The sequence below is a fragment of the Semicossyphus pulcher genome, unplaced genomic scaffold (genome assembly GCF_022749685.1).
Source record: "Semicossyphus pulcher isolate SPU_LCO1_2020_fin unplaced genomic scaffold, fSemPul1.0.p SCAF_21, whole genome shotgun sequence".
NCBI classification, from domain to species: domain Eukaryota; kingdom Metazoa; phylum Chordata; class Actinopteri; order Labriformes; family Labridae; genus Semicossyphus; species Semicossyphus pulcher.
In genome coordinates this window covers 11,810,539-11,825,048 of record NW_027211695.1, presented here as the reverse complement: position 1 = coordinate 11,825,048, position 14,510 = coordinate 11,810,539, and the positions used below count along the sequence as shown (strand labels likewise).

General features: G+C 42.1%; 1 protein-coding gene across 1 annotated transcript in view; it reads right to left on the bottom strand.

Annotated features, from left to right (window-relative positions):
* nlgn2a (neuroligin 2a) overlaps positions 1 to 14,510 on the bottom strand; it is a 224,828-nt gene that overhangs the window by 154,199 nt on the left and 56,119 nt on the right. The window lies entirely within an intron of this gene.

The following is a 14,510-nucleotide window of genomic DNA, read 5'->3' as shown; positions in this document are numbered from 1 at the left end:
AAATCTGAATAATGAGTTCTAATATCTATATTAATCCTGATTTTTTTATGCTGTTATTTTACAAAACAAGCCACATTTTTTTTAAAGTAAAAGCTCCCATTCATACCATTTTAGTAGTAGTATGTGAACATATTTTGCAATGATCAATATGTTGTTTAACATGGATTCCCACTACAATTAATACAACGGTGGGGTTGCTTAAGATATTCTTGAAACTCAAATTCTATGGAAGTGCACAGACATCGCCCACGCAAGTTGAGGAATGTAAAAACACCTCCCTACTGTTAAAAAGTTGCACTTCATAGCTTCAGCTATACAAGTACAATAAAGAGCGAAATAAAATAGTCTAAATGTGGCATTTCTTGTATTTAAATGTGAAGCTGTCTTGTCAAATTCTCTGTCTGGATTAACTTCATTGATAAAGCAGGCTCGCATCAAAAACAATTGTTACAATCCATCCATATTGGCTGTATTGCAAGAGAGATAATGAACATTTTTGGATTAGAAGTTGATTGTTCTTTTGTCACATTACACCTAAAACCCCAGACAAACTCACAGCCCAGGATGAATATCTTTATTAAGCACTTTTGATTGCAAGCAAGAAAGCCATCACACGGAAGTGGCTTCAGACAAAGCCACCATATTAGGACGATTGGATTGCGATTGTCAGTGAAATGCACTGTATGGAGAGGCTGAGCGTTTCCTTAAGATTATGTTTTGAACAATGTACAAAATACTGGAAAAAATTGATTCTAAGAGATGTAACCCACTGTCTGTTTTTGAGTCAGAAACACTATTAATTAGACACTGGTGCTATAAATTCCTCAATATTATTTCTTGATAAGTTGCTTCATTATGAGGAGGACCTGGATTCCACTCCAAAATGTAATGGCTTTTTCCTTGGCCCATTCCTGAGCCAGCTTCCACCAAAACTGAGGCCGCAGTTTTTCCGCCCATCCTACTTTATTCCTGCTGACAAACATACAAACGGACAAATAGACCAAAGGCAAAGAAAACAGAACCTGTTGTCAGAGATCATAGAGACAAATGTGAATCTGACATCAGGGTTGTAACAGTTACATAATTTTGGATCTGTAGAAAGCTTACCAAAACATGACCAGTCGACTTATTCGATCAATTAGGTCATTCTTAATGCAAAGCTGACATTGTTTGAGATCAATTTTAGATCAACTTTGCATTACAGGTGACATAATTGACCGAATGACAACAGTCATGAACATTCATAAGGACTTATTCATGTTCATGAGAGGTGTCATGTCGTGGTTATGAAGGTGTCATGTCAGTCTTATGCACAGCCCTTCAAAGAAAGTGTTCCCACTAATTCTTGATCCGAAGTGGAGCAGAGGACCAGTGAGACCAAATACGATATGCGGTGGTAGACCTAAATAGGGACTGGTGGCAGCCCAATCTGAGCAAAGAGAATACCAATACTACTTCCTATATCATGACGCACCAATTGATAAGAGTTGTTACCAATCCAATCAGCTATGGCCCATGGCAGTAATGGAACCCCACCTGACTGGACCCAATTACATTAAAAAAGATGACTCAACTAATCTTCTTATTTCTGTTGCTGGGAACCAATAGGACCCATGAAGACCAGTGCAGACATCCAGTGACAACATGATGTACAGTATTGGACAATACTCAAAACATAGTTTGGTAAGTTTGGTAAACATAGCAAGTTGTAATCTTCCTTACTCAAACCCTGATGTGTACAAATTGACAAGACATTTTGTTTCAAAAGTTAAAAATGTCTCCTTTTCCCAAATGTTTTCTCCAATGGACAAATAAGACAGGAAATCAGAGTCTCAGAATCGAATCATCACCATTCTGCCAGATAGTTTTCCAACTGCAATCTAAATCCCACTAAAACCAATTCCACCCAATTCTCCTCCAATACAGTCCTACAACCACCTGATACGACCTCCCCAGTAATTGCTTGCCACCTCTCCCTCCGTGTTGTGTTGCCAGTCAGTCTGTCAGTACACTGGGTTCAACCTAATGATAGATAATAACCTGACTCTGCCAGGCCGGCGGTGCAGGCTAATAGCTGGAATTCAGAGTGCTGGATGGACAGGGTCAACAGAAGCAACGGCCTTAATATAAATATTTTGAGGTCAGGAGGAAGAATGGCAGAGGGCGGAGGGATGAAGACCAAGAAACTGCGTGTATTTAAGCTGTGTTAGTCTACACAGGGGACATACACTCACATGCAACCCACACAAATACATTAAGATCATTATCATTTCAAGGCTTTCAAAGTCTGACAGTATTTAAATCAGCGTAGCTCATTCGTTTCTACGTTTGCTAATTAATACATCAAAGCTCAAACATGAAAATAGGACATTGAACGTCAATGTCATTGTGGCTGCCTGTGCATATTTGAGTCCACACATCCACATTTTCATCCAAAACTGCGATGTTGTTTGGAATATCTCTGCACTGCCGGTGTGTGTGCTTTTATCTGTGTGACAGCAGCTTGATGTGTTGATCGCAAAGTAATTTCCAAGGCATTGCAGAGTGGACGGTGAGCATCTGAACAAAGAAAGGGGCCATTACATCTCTGCAGATGCCACATTAATGCCTGTAGATAAGGTGGTTGAAAAGTGTGTAAAATGTGTGTTTGTGTTTGTATGTTTGCCGCCCTGCTGACAGCCTCTGTGTAGGCTCTGAATAGAAAAGAGCCGGCGGGGAGGTCAGCGCTCACTCCGTCTACTGCCAATCCTTTGTTTTTTTTGTTTTATTTCATCCCTCCATCTATCTCGGTGTGGAAAAATAAAAGAAGACGACCCGGGCCAGAGTTCAACAGATATAGCTAAAGGGGGGTGTATGTTAAGATGATGCAGAGAACAATCAACCAACATTTAGTTCTGCAGGAAATACACCAAAAAAGGCGGAAAAGAATTGTAAGGTCAAGTCTTGGAGAAGCACTGGAGTTAAATAGCACGCTCTGTTTTCTGCCAAAGGGTGTGAATATTACTTATCACGACCCCTTCAGATGGGAAATTAGTATTCTTTTAAACTTACATCACTCTTATCATCACAGTCCTCTAACTTTTTAACTCCCTGTAATTTTATTCTGAAAAGTTTTTCAAAATTGATACACGAGTCTGAGATATTCTTTTACTCTTCACATTCTTCTTCTTCGTCAAATTTGCACCTACATTACCCACAATGCCATTCGACTGTCGACAGTTCCCTTTAATATGTGTTGCGCTCATAGAGGCTCATGTAGCCCCGAGCTACTAGCCTCGAGCACAGACCAGGATTGAGTCGCAGATGTCTTGTATGCTCACTTTTTCTAACTACACACCCCCTGATTTTTTTTTTCTAAACCTGTAGTCTTCAGCCTTAAACGACACCGACTCAGATGAAATTACTTGAGGCAATTTATCAGATTTCATGCAGCTCCCTCTGCAGCCACAAAAGGCTTTAAATGCAACTTTTCTTCCCATACGCAGTGGTACTCAGCAAGACTTTTAAACAGACGTTGATGCATAAAATTGACTCCCCCTTAAAAAATAGCCAAGTTATGTTTTAAGCATTGTTTTAATGCTTTTTATGACTATATTTTAACTTGAAGCAGGTACTTTGTGGCAGCAGGACATATATCTTGGGAAAAGTGGTGGTAAAAAGTTAAAATATTTGCATACATGACAGATAGCTTTTCTGCCACACAGAAACATCAAACTTTTCAGCCATATTGAAGAAATCATATCAGAATGTATTGTTTATATTGAGGCTCCGTATCTGTAAACTTTTTACATTGTGTTCCCTCCCTCCCCAGACACTATTCACCCATTATAGAGACGAGACTGGGCTGACAGAGGAAGAGAATAGGCTGATAGACTGCCAGCTACAATACAGACACAATGGGAGGATGCAGAGACAGAGCGAGGACTAGACGGAGGAGGAGGAGAGTCTGGGGCCTGTCAGCAAACTTGTTGACAACACAGAGATACGCACATACACATTAGTGGTGGGTAGCGGCAGCGTGAGCGCGAAGTGAGCATGTGTGTGTGGAGAAGGGGGTGTTGGGGTTGCGGACCAGCAGAGCGCAAAATTGGAAACAATGTGTCGGCAAGAGTTAAAAAGCAAATATTTACAGGGCTTTAATTTGCATTGGGAGCACTGAGTTTCCGGTGTGGGTCAGCGCGTCTACGGCAGAGCGGAGGAACATGGAGGGGCACGGGTGGTAATTAGGCAGACAGTGGTGGATTAATCACAGGCTGACAGCGACGCCTCGCAGCCACATGCATTCAAAAGCTATACGAAGGCCCGTCACTTAGTCTGGCGAAGTACTTTAGATGCTTCCCTCTCACCTATAGAAGATGAGTGCATCCAGCGTATCTTATTGTCCCTTATATTTCTGAGAAAACACACATACACATACGGACTCACTGCCCCGCCGTCGTGCTCTGATTACCTGCTTCTTCACTTCCTCTGTCTCCTCTATAAATCACCAGCTCTAAATCCCCCCCCTCCCTTCCTTTAAGGACATCTCCTGAGCCGCTCAGCCCCCCCCCAAAAGATCCTCCAGTGAAAGCGTCCAAGAGAGGCAGAGGACAGCGTGGTCCAGCCCCGGGGGGGGGAGAGCTCAGCGGCTGGAGGTACGGCTCGATGAAATGTGAGAAGGAAGGAGGGAGATATAGTAGTTGGCTGAAAGCACTGGAATTAAACACCATATATCATAAATATTTTACCGTCTTCTAAGTGGTTTTGACCTTGGATCAGAGAACTGTAGGTTACACCACAGTATGGGGGAGTTTTTAAAATTAAAGACTTTCTTTGAGGTGTACTTACAACTTTCTTTTTTCATCAAATGCCATCCAACAATGGGGTTTAAAGGTTTACAAGCCATCATCTCTAACCTCAGGGTGGGGTGGTCAGTAAAGTCCTGGTGACATTAGGATTGAAAGCAGCCATCCCTGCAAGCATTCACTTGTGGAAAGAACTAAATTGCCTGAATCTTTTTCATAAAGTTTGATTTAAATAAACTTTGACACATGAAATTGGCGCTGATGACCAATCATTAGCTATATTGAAAGTGCTGACCTTTGGGGGAAAGGAGAGCCAAACAGTCCAGAATAGAGGAAACTATTGTAGCTTATTGGCTCAGTTGCCCAGTCCACTTTTATTTATATATGTTCAGTCAGGAACACTCTCGTCAGAGATTCAACCATTTATTGCAAAATGGAAATACAATAATGCTTGGCGCTGATGGCTCCAGTCTTAAGTTGCTCCCTGGGTTAGCTAAGCAACATGATTCAGCTTTCCAGGGAGCGCAATGCAAAACCCCCCTTGGGTATACAGAGTGGGCAAAAGGCTTACAATGTGTTTAGCGGAATCTTTTGTCCAAAGCGATATATATCTGAGAGATAATACAAAAGATGATTGTTTTACGGACAAGTCAGTAACACCAATATGTCTGTGAGTTTTTTGTCTCATTAGTGACCAAGCTAATGGCTTACTTAGCAAGTTCGCTAGCTTCCCCTCTTGGGTAGCTCTTCACTGAATGTACAACACTGAGAACAAGATGAAGAAGGAGAGAAGGAGAAAAAAGAAAGAAGCTAAGTAGACCTATTGTCACTGACTAGCTCTAGGCTAGGTTAGATATGCTAGTTGACCACCATCAGCAATAGTTCAACAAATAGTGGTCACGTTGGATCTATGAAGGAAAATTGGACGCAGCTTCGGACTCTCTTTATTCTATGAAGGCTGTCCATTGGCCCGTTACGCCAAAAAAGCTCTGCTAAACTACCAAGATCTCCCAAATATCTTCTGCATTGTGAGGTCCGTAGTAGCGTTTTCTTTGACCCTGCCTCCTAACCCTTGTGGCTCTGGGTATGCCAAGGAAAATTATTTCTGATTTGTCTATTGCCCTCAAATTTCCTTCAAAGCCTTGAACCTCATAGGGGCCTGGTAGTCATAAGGTTTAAGAACCAAATGTTGCACAAGGACGAGCAGATTCTTTTTTGCCATGCCATTTTCTGTTGTGGCCTTGCTTTAACTCTGAAAGAGTACCTTCTAACTGTCATTACCGTAATGTCATGCAAATTTAAAGCAAGACGTCAGCTTGGGGACCATGGAGGATCACTTTTAAAACTGTGTGATTGGGAGACACTAATGTACCAATATGGAGGGTTTGGCCCAAGGCAACGACTACACAGCGTTTGTGAGGAAGGGTGAATGGGGTCTAATTGAGAAAATGAACGCAGCTGGAAGGAAACTTACACATAGAGAGTGATAGTGGAGAATAGAGGGTACCTAAGGACAAATGAGGGGGTGTGTAAAAAATGCCATTCCCCAAGCCAGGCTAAAGTAAAGCTGATGAATGTCAGTCGTAGCTTACAGCCGCTCACTTGACAAGCAGGAAAGCACTTGGACTTTGTTTACAGTCAGACAGGGACTCACGACCTGGGACAGATAAAAGCTTTCCATTAAAATATTGACTTAGAGGATTAGGAAGGTAGGAGGACTTGTGTAAAGTGACAGAACTCTGTAATTTTCCAACTGAGATGCCATCGAGGCTCCCGAGAGGAGAGATATTAAGACATCAACCGATTAATTGGAAGTTTAATCTGAATTTGTACAACATTAAGTACAACACGGCAAATATGGAGAACATAGTTGTACTTGCACGTGTTTCTGCTGCTAACGCCCCATTACAAGTTATTTCTGTTGCCGAACGAGATTCAAGAAATGGCGACAAGTGATTGCTAAAGTGTTTCTGATACCTTTATTAGTGTGTTAGAGCAATTACTTCACAAGACTGGGGAGAGATGCTGCTATTTATGGAATTCCATTTCTCTTCACGCTCACACCACTTAACAATCATCAATGGGCCAGTTGGAACAAACTCATACTGAGCCTGAAAAATTACTCGAAATCCAGATAACTTATTTCAAAATTGTAATGGAATGGAAATATTTCCAAAGATACCAAATCATTTAGGAGGAATTTCACACATAAAGTAGCAGTATATGCAGCCATTAAGTCTTGGGAGTCTTTGATATTTTATTCAGTGCAGCTACCATAGCATCAGTGAATACAGATATATCTGATACAGTCAGACAGTGCTGAATAGAAGGGTTTTTACCAACCTTAAATCTAGTCATTATAGGAGTTCAAATTCATTTTCTTGCAGGTCAGACCCAAGGTAAGAGGATGTAGCTTTAGATATAATTGCGGCTGTACATGGAGCTCCAGATGTACATCTATTAATAGTTTCTGCTCTTTCTACAACAACAGTTACAGTAAGGAAAGATGGTGGGGCCAACTGAGGACTTGACACTGAGAAATGCAGTCAGTGTCATTTGACTGGTAATGACCAGCTATGAACCTTGAGCGAGAGTGATATACATAAAGATGAATGCCACAGAGAGAGTGATGGATAGAGGAAGTGGGAGGGTTTGGAGGGCTGCCATGCTGATGTAGTTGTCCCTGACAGATGGCCAGTGAGACGTGAGCAGCTGATGTGTATGATTGTCTGCTTCCCAAAAGAGAGGGCACATCAACAGTTTCTGCTTGCTTCACTCTGTTGTCATCCTCCTCTCTCCACCCTGTCTATTTTGGTCTTCAATTAATTTAATTCAATGCAGTGAGGGAGTTTGTGCTGCATCCTGCTAAAGCCAAGGAGAGGGTGAGGGATAAATATCAAAAGAAAGGGCACAGTGAGAATAATCTCCAGATTATAATCAGCATTAGCAATAACAAGTTGCAGCAGCCTAACAGTATTCCTCTCTCCCACACATATTCCTCCCTCTTTATCTCTCTCTTTATTCTCCTACCCTCTATTGGCTATTAACATGAGCGATGAATATTTATCCAGTGCTTTAATCTATAGCTGAGCTCATCTAGATGAGCCGTGTTTGTTTTACAACTGGGGGAGAGCTGGTGGAGGAAGATGTGCTCATAAATATATTGTACATGATCTGCTTGATAATATGGGTTCTAGTGGGTTTTTTTTTTTTTCACAGGATACGATGTGTACGTTGATGTTGGGATGCTGCATCTACAGTACAGGATGTTCTATATGGTTCAAGTTTTTACTGGTAGGAGCAGCAAGTAACTGTATTTTTCTGTCAGAGTGAATTAAAAACATAACAAAGCTACAATTGTACAGAAGAAAGAGAAATAAACAACGCTCCCATTTGAGGAATTGGAATAAAATAGTTTTAAATACATTTTAAAATAGCAGTTTAATATAATGGAGATGGATTTGCTTATTCCTATTTTTTTCTTCTTCTTTCGTTCTTTGGTCTCAGGGTCCTAAGTTCCCAAGGTCCAAGGTTATAAAGGTCCTATGTTCCCCTGGTCAAATACTTCCAGAGACTTAGGTTCAAGGGTGAAGTTGAAGTTTCAAGGTCTTTAGGGTCCTAAGTTCCTGATGTACTTTGTTCTCAGGGTGCCACGTTCCCAGGTTCCAAGTTCCTAATGTCCTTTGGTCTCAGGGTCCTACGTTCCCAAGGTCCAATGTTATAAAGGTCCTATGTTCCCAGGGTCATATGTTCCCTTGGTCAAATGCTTCCAGAGACTTAGGTTCAAAGTTGAAGTTGAAGTTTCAAGGTCTTTAGGGTTCAAAGTTCCTGATGCACTTTGTTCTCAGGGTGCCACGTTCCCAGGTTCCCAAAGTCCTTTGGTCTCAGGGTCCTTAGTTCCCAAGGTCCAAGGTAATAAAGGTCCTATGTTCCCAGGGTCATATGTTCCCTTGCTCAAATGATTCCAGTGACTTGGGTTCAAGGTTGAAGTTTCAAGGTCTTTAGGGTCCTAAATTCCTGATGTACTTTGTTCTCAGGGTCCCAAGTTCCCAAGGTCCAAGGTTATAAGGGTCTGATGTTCCCAATGTCAAATGTCCCAATAGGATCATTGGTTCCCAGGTTTCAAAGTTCCCTGGGTCAAATGTTTCCAAAGACTTAAGTTCCAAGGGACCTATGTCGCAAAGTTCCTAGGTCTTTGGGTTCTTAGTTCCCAAGGTCTTATGTTCCCAGGTCCAATGTTTCCCAGTTCAATATTCTATAAGATCAGACTATTTCTTTCTTTCTAACATGCTCCAACTTGAGGTGCTGGTTTTGCTCAGTTGGTAGAGCTGGCACCCCATGTATAGAGGCTACAGTCCTTGACGCACATTTGGTGCATGTAATCAACCACTCTTTATTCTCCACATTTCCTGTCTCTCTTTAGCTGCCCTATAAATAAAGGCAAAAGCCAAAAAAAAGAACTAATACCCCATCTTAAGAAAGATTTATAGCTAATTGTTCATATTCTAAGAGTTCATTTCAGCAGTAATGTACCTTTATGATGTGGACTACCTGATGTGTTTGGCAAACATAATTCTTTTGGAGATACATATATCCAAATCAAATTAAGAACATCACAGAGCAGCGAATGTAACCTAAAATTTGAAAGTTGAAAAGTTGCATCTGATATCGAAAACAGGGCTTTTTTTCTTATTTATTTTACATAACCACACAAAAATTGAGTAATAATAAGATCATTATAAGCTAACTCTCTGCCTTGTACGGCTTAAGATAGAACAGATATGAAATGGGCGTCAAGCCATGATGAAAACAACATATGTTAGGGGAGGTTTAGTGAATGGTCAGTTGATTAATCTGTTATTAAGTTGAACACTGAGTTGTGTTCATGCATATGAGCCATCATGGAAGAACTGAATACCAACAAGTCTGAATGACTGAATGAGGTCTGCTGGTTTGCACTGGCAGCAAACAGACAGTCTCTTGTTTCTCTTCAACTATTGCAGGGTTTTCTGGCAAAATGTGCACCTCCAAAAAGTTTCACTTGGTTGCTGCTTATTTTTCATTCTTCCACACTTTACTCTGCTCTTGCTCACTTGACAGCCGATGCCTTCTCCCTCTTCGATTCCATCTCAGACAGTTTGTCTTTTCTCTTCTCGCCATCTCTGCCTTTGCCTCCTCCTTGCCTGTGGTTGCCTCCTTTTCTCCCACCTCTACTCTTTATCCCTCCTCCTCTGCTGCTACTGTACTTCAATGTGTGCATGTGCGAGTCTGAGGCATGTTTGAGGTGTCAAGGCAGTGTGGTGCAGCACAGTGGGATATCGAACGCCGCCTCCTCTCTCTCTCTATTTGTCACTCTTTTCTCTCCCTATCTCTGCATCTAAGGAATCGGGAGTCTTTGCCCCTCGGCTCCCGGGGAAATAATGAGGTGCCAGCGGAGAGTGGCAGCTCCACCACTGAGCAGCGACTGAAGATCGACTGAAGAGTGAGGCGCAAGGAGGAGGAGGCCTAAGAGACTTGTTCCACTTGGTATTGGGGGGGTGCAGGTCACACTCAATCCTTGTTGGCATGTTGCCGCAGGACACCAAGGGTTAGGGGTTGTACATGTTGCCGTATTGACACACATTTCTTTGTCTTCGTTTCTCAGCCTGCGTGTTGCTTCTACCTCTGGGATCCACGATGCACTGTTCCTGTGCACCAACTGGAGCAATTACAAGAAAAGTGTTTTCATGTGTGTGCCACTCGTTAAGCTTCTACATACGCACCCAGAGACAAAAAAGTAGGTTACTCCTTTTTTTTTGCTTTCATTCCCACAGCCTCTTAATTTTGTTGCCTCTCACTCCTTCTTTCCCTTGCTTCCCCAGTAAAGCCGCATGAAAAATGAATAAGACAGTGCAGCTTGTTTGATCCTCTCTCACAGCTCATGCTGTAATTTGAGAAGGGAGGGTGAGGGGGTACCACCATAAACCCACTTTTAAAAGATGATGCAAATCTAGACGCAGCAACTGCAGCCAGCAAGCCCTCTTTGTCTCCCTTCACTTTCCTCTTCTAACTGCCTTTTTTTACCTTCATTTTCACCAGCTTCCTTTGTTTTGCCTTCCCTCTAGTCCTCACTCGTTCTTTTCTTTCTCCCTTGGGTGCAATTTCCACTGAGATATATTTAACGCTCAATACTCATCTACTTTTCTCCCAAATCTTGGCGCCTGTGTGTGCACAAAGTCCATTTCAGTGTGTGGGCAGGCAGCAACAGCCCTCCGACCACAAGGACAGGACAAATCCCCTGCTCATCAACCCATAATCTTTATAGCTCCCAACAGGAGTAATTGCCCTTTCAGGACAACAGTAGGCCACTGACTGAGTGTGTTCCCATATTTTATTGCACAGATTCGACTGACAGCTTTATTCAGCGGTAAATAATTCTATGTAAAATCTTAATTAGTCACTCTAACCTTGGTCCATATGTTAGTTTACAGACTTGTGCCAAATCAAAATAAGTTGCAAGTGCTACCCTGCAAAATGTCGTCTTGGAACCAAATTGCGGCGTGTCCTTTATTGAGATGCCGCTTAGAGTGGGAAAACAGCCACGCCAGTGCAGTCCAAATGCACCACTGAAGTCATGAAGTGATCCTGGATTATGTCTGTCGGCTTCTCTGAGGCTCTGTAATTAATTACAGTGGCCAATAATAATTAGGGCTGGGCACCAGCGAGCAGAATGAGGAAAACTGGCGGTTGATCTGGTGTCCGTCTACGGCCTCTGAGCCCTGTGGGCGCTGCCATGCCACGCTAGCACCTGCTCTCAAACTGCTGCGGCTAACAGCTTTCAGTGTGTGTGTGCGTGTGGGTGTTGGCAAGGGAGCTGGGTGACACGGGCTGTTAGGAAAGGGAGGGAAGAGGGGGCACAGTGTGCTCTGACAGGGTGGTTGATTCACAACAATACGCTAGCGTCAGCCACTAGCCTCTTGGGCTTACTGAACTGTGGAGCTGTGATTCATCTGCTTTATTTCACTGGAGCTGGGTTGCTTTGTGACTGGAAAACAGGCATTCTTTCATACACACATGATGAGTAAACAGGTGTGTGAACAAACGGTGCATACACAAGGGCAATAGCATAACAAACCAGTGCACAATAGCACAGCGTGTTCAGATTAGGGATGCTTCTGTGTGGGAATTCTTTTACTTAATAAACCCATGACAACAATGGCTTACAGATTACACCAGACATTTTACAGGGAGATAGATACACAGATCTGCCTCTTCACTTGGCTTTAGGTCAGCTCTCCACTCTTACCACGTGCTAAGTGAAATCTGAGTCCTTCTGCTGTGCGCCCCGAGTCTGCTGCTGCTGACACTTTCAGCTATAATTGTAGAGCCCGTTGTCCGATTGAGTCGGAGAGAGTTGCTTTGAATGTATTACACTTATACACTTGCAACTTAAATGCCATTGTGATCTCATCACATTTGCATGTGGCCGATGTAGTACCAAATGTGAAATATCAACAAGATTTGTGGCTGGAAGTTGGCAGTCAGGCACAAATTAGGATTGAATTAATACCCGAATGTATCTCGAATAAAATCAAATATAACTGTTTAATAGTGCAATAAATGAGGGGTATCAAATCAGTAAGAGTGAAAAATGTAAATACATTACAACTGCAGTAATCTTAAAGATACAAAGCGTTGGTGGGGGTTGTGAGCAGGTATGTAATCGTGTGCAATAGTTGCATGCCTGAACATCGACTTACAGGGCTCTTTGCTTGTTCTTACACAGATGTGGACCTTTAGAATGTGTGACTTCTTCACTAAATACACACACGTACCCACTGAGCACAATCTATGCATTAAACATAAGCATTCGGGCTGCTCATGCAGGCATGATGGGTACATACAGAGAAGTGAATGCAATATAGTAGGAGAGTTTTCTCTCAACAGTATGCTGACTAGAAAACTGTTGATTAACATTATCTTAAAGACGTGCTGTAAATATTTTGTTGTTTTATGAGCCAATATATGCAAAATTTCTGTTTTATAAGACGATGGAATGTACTTATTTTAGTGCTTATATCCTCCTTACTTTGCAAATTGCACATCTGCACACACTTTTTGCCTAATATTCCATCTGTACAGCTTATTATGTGAAGAGCGAGTAATGCACACTGACATATGTGCTTGTAACCTGTAAACATGTCACATCAAGGCTGGATTTATTTATTTTTTTAATGGATTCTTTTATTTTCTGCATTTCTTTCAGAAAGCCCGGTTGTCATCAGAGCTCTGCCAATTGTTTTCTCGGGAGGCTGATTATAATTGGGATTTTTTTACAACTCTGTAGCCTGGCAATCATCAATCAGAATACTGATTAGAATAATGCTTTATACTTTTTCGACTGATATCATTTTAATAATGCAACAGAGAAAAGTACAAAGCAAGAGTAAATAGCCTAAAATATTTCACTAAAATTAGTTAATATTCATCCAATATATAATTACATAACTCTCACCACTCGTAATTACACGTCGGATATACAGCAACATTTTTCATTATAGAATTAACGATGTATGATTATATACTGATAATCAATGACAAGCAATGAATAGCTCATTGACTGCAAATATGGGTTCATTAGCTAATGTTAGCTCTGTGCTACTGACTACTTATGTTATGCTCCCTATAATCGAGCTGTGTCCTCGCTTGCAGCAGTTCCCTTGCAGGGATAATCAGGCAGTTATTTGTAGGCGCTTACATCAACACAGTCCAACAGAACTTTTTGCATCACATGTGCTACATTATGAATAACTGCCTGGCTTAGCGCTCTCTTATAAATGTACCTTTCACACCTCATGCCAAGCCGAGGGAAATGCCAAAATATTCAGCGCTAATCGCGCCGCATTTAAACGCCCCCACCCCTTTCCTGCCTCTCTCTGTGAGATCTACCTCCCGACCCACCCGCCGGGCCGCGCTCGCCAGCATCTGGCAAGCTTGCTCGAAGGCACACGGAGCGCTCGTTTGCATATCACTCGCCTGATGTGTTCACAGGCGCGAGGGTGCTCATTTGTTTTGCCAAATTAGTAGCTTTTTTTTTTGCTGTTTGGATTCTGTTTTTAGCTGTGGGATTTGCTCCCCCTTTTAGCTGTGATCGTGCTGTGGAACACCAAGCGAGAGGGAGAGAGAGGCAGACCCAGACACATTTGGAACAGTTGGTTCGCTCTGTGAAAGCTATTGCACAATGAAGTAATTCAGATAGTTCCTGAACAGCATGGCCCCGCTAACAAACAGTGTGTGTGTATGTATCTATGTTAGCATTTTGCCATCAGCCTGCCCACTCACACATGGCTACCTTCTGTTCAAAATATTACAGCCAGGACTCTCCTCAATGTTAACATACAGCCATAAATACCTCTCATACCGTAAACAACCCAGCTCCATTCAGCAGCATTTGTTTCAATGCTCCTCTATGGAGTTCCTATAGTTAAACACAGATTTAATTAATACACATAAACAAAGCCAGAGGGTAAAAACAGTGAGATTTAAAGCTGCTACACTGAAACATTAATGGCGGGTAAGGAAAACAAGGTTTCATTAACCGCTCAAAGACTGTGTTGTGTTTTGTCTTGTGTAACATTGACACTCCTGAGCCTTTGGCGTATGGCCTTGGGAGATACAGCAGCTATTACCATTACAGTCACATACTGCATTGTGAATACACCATCCATAGGTTACTATAAATGAAGA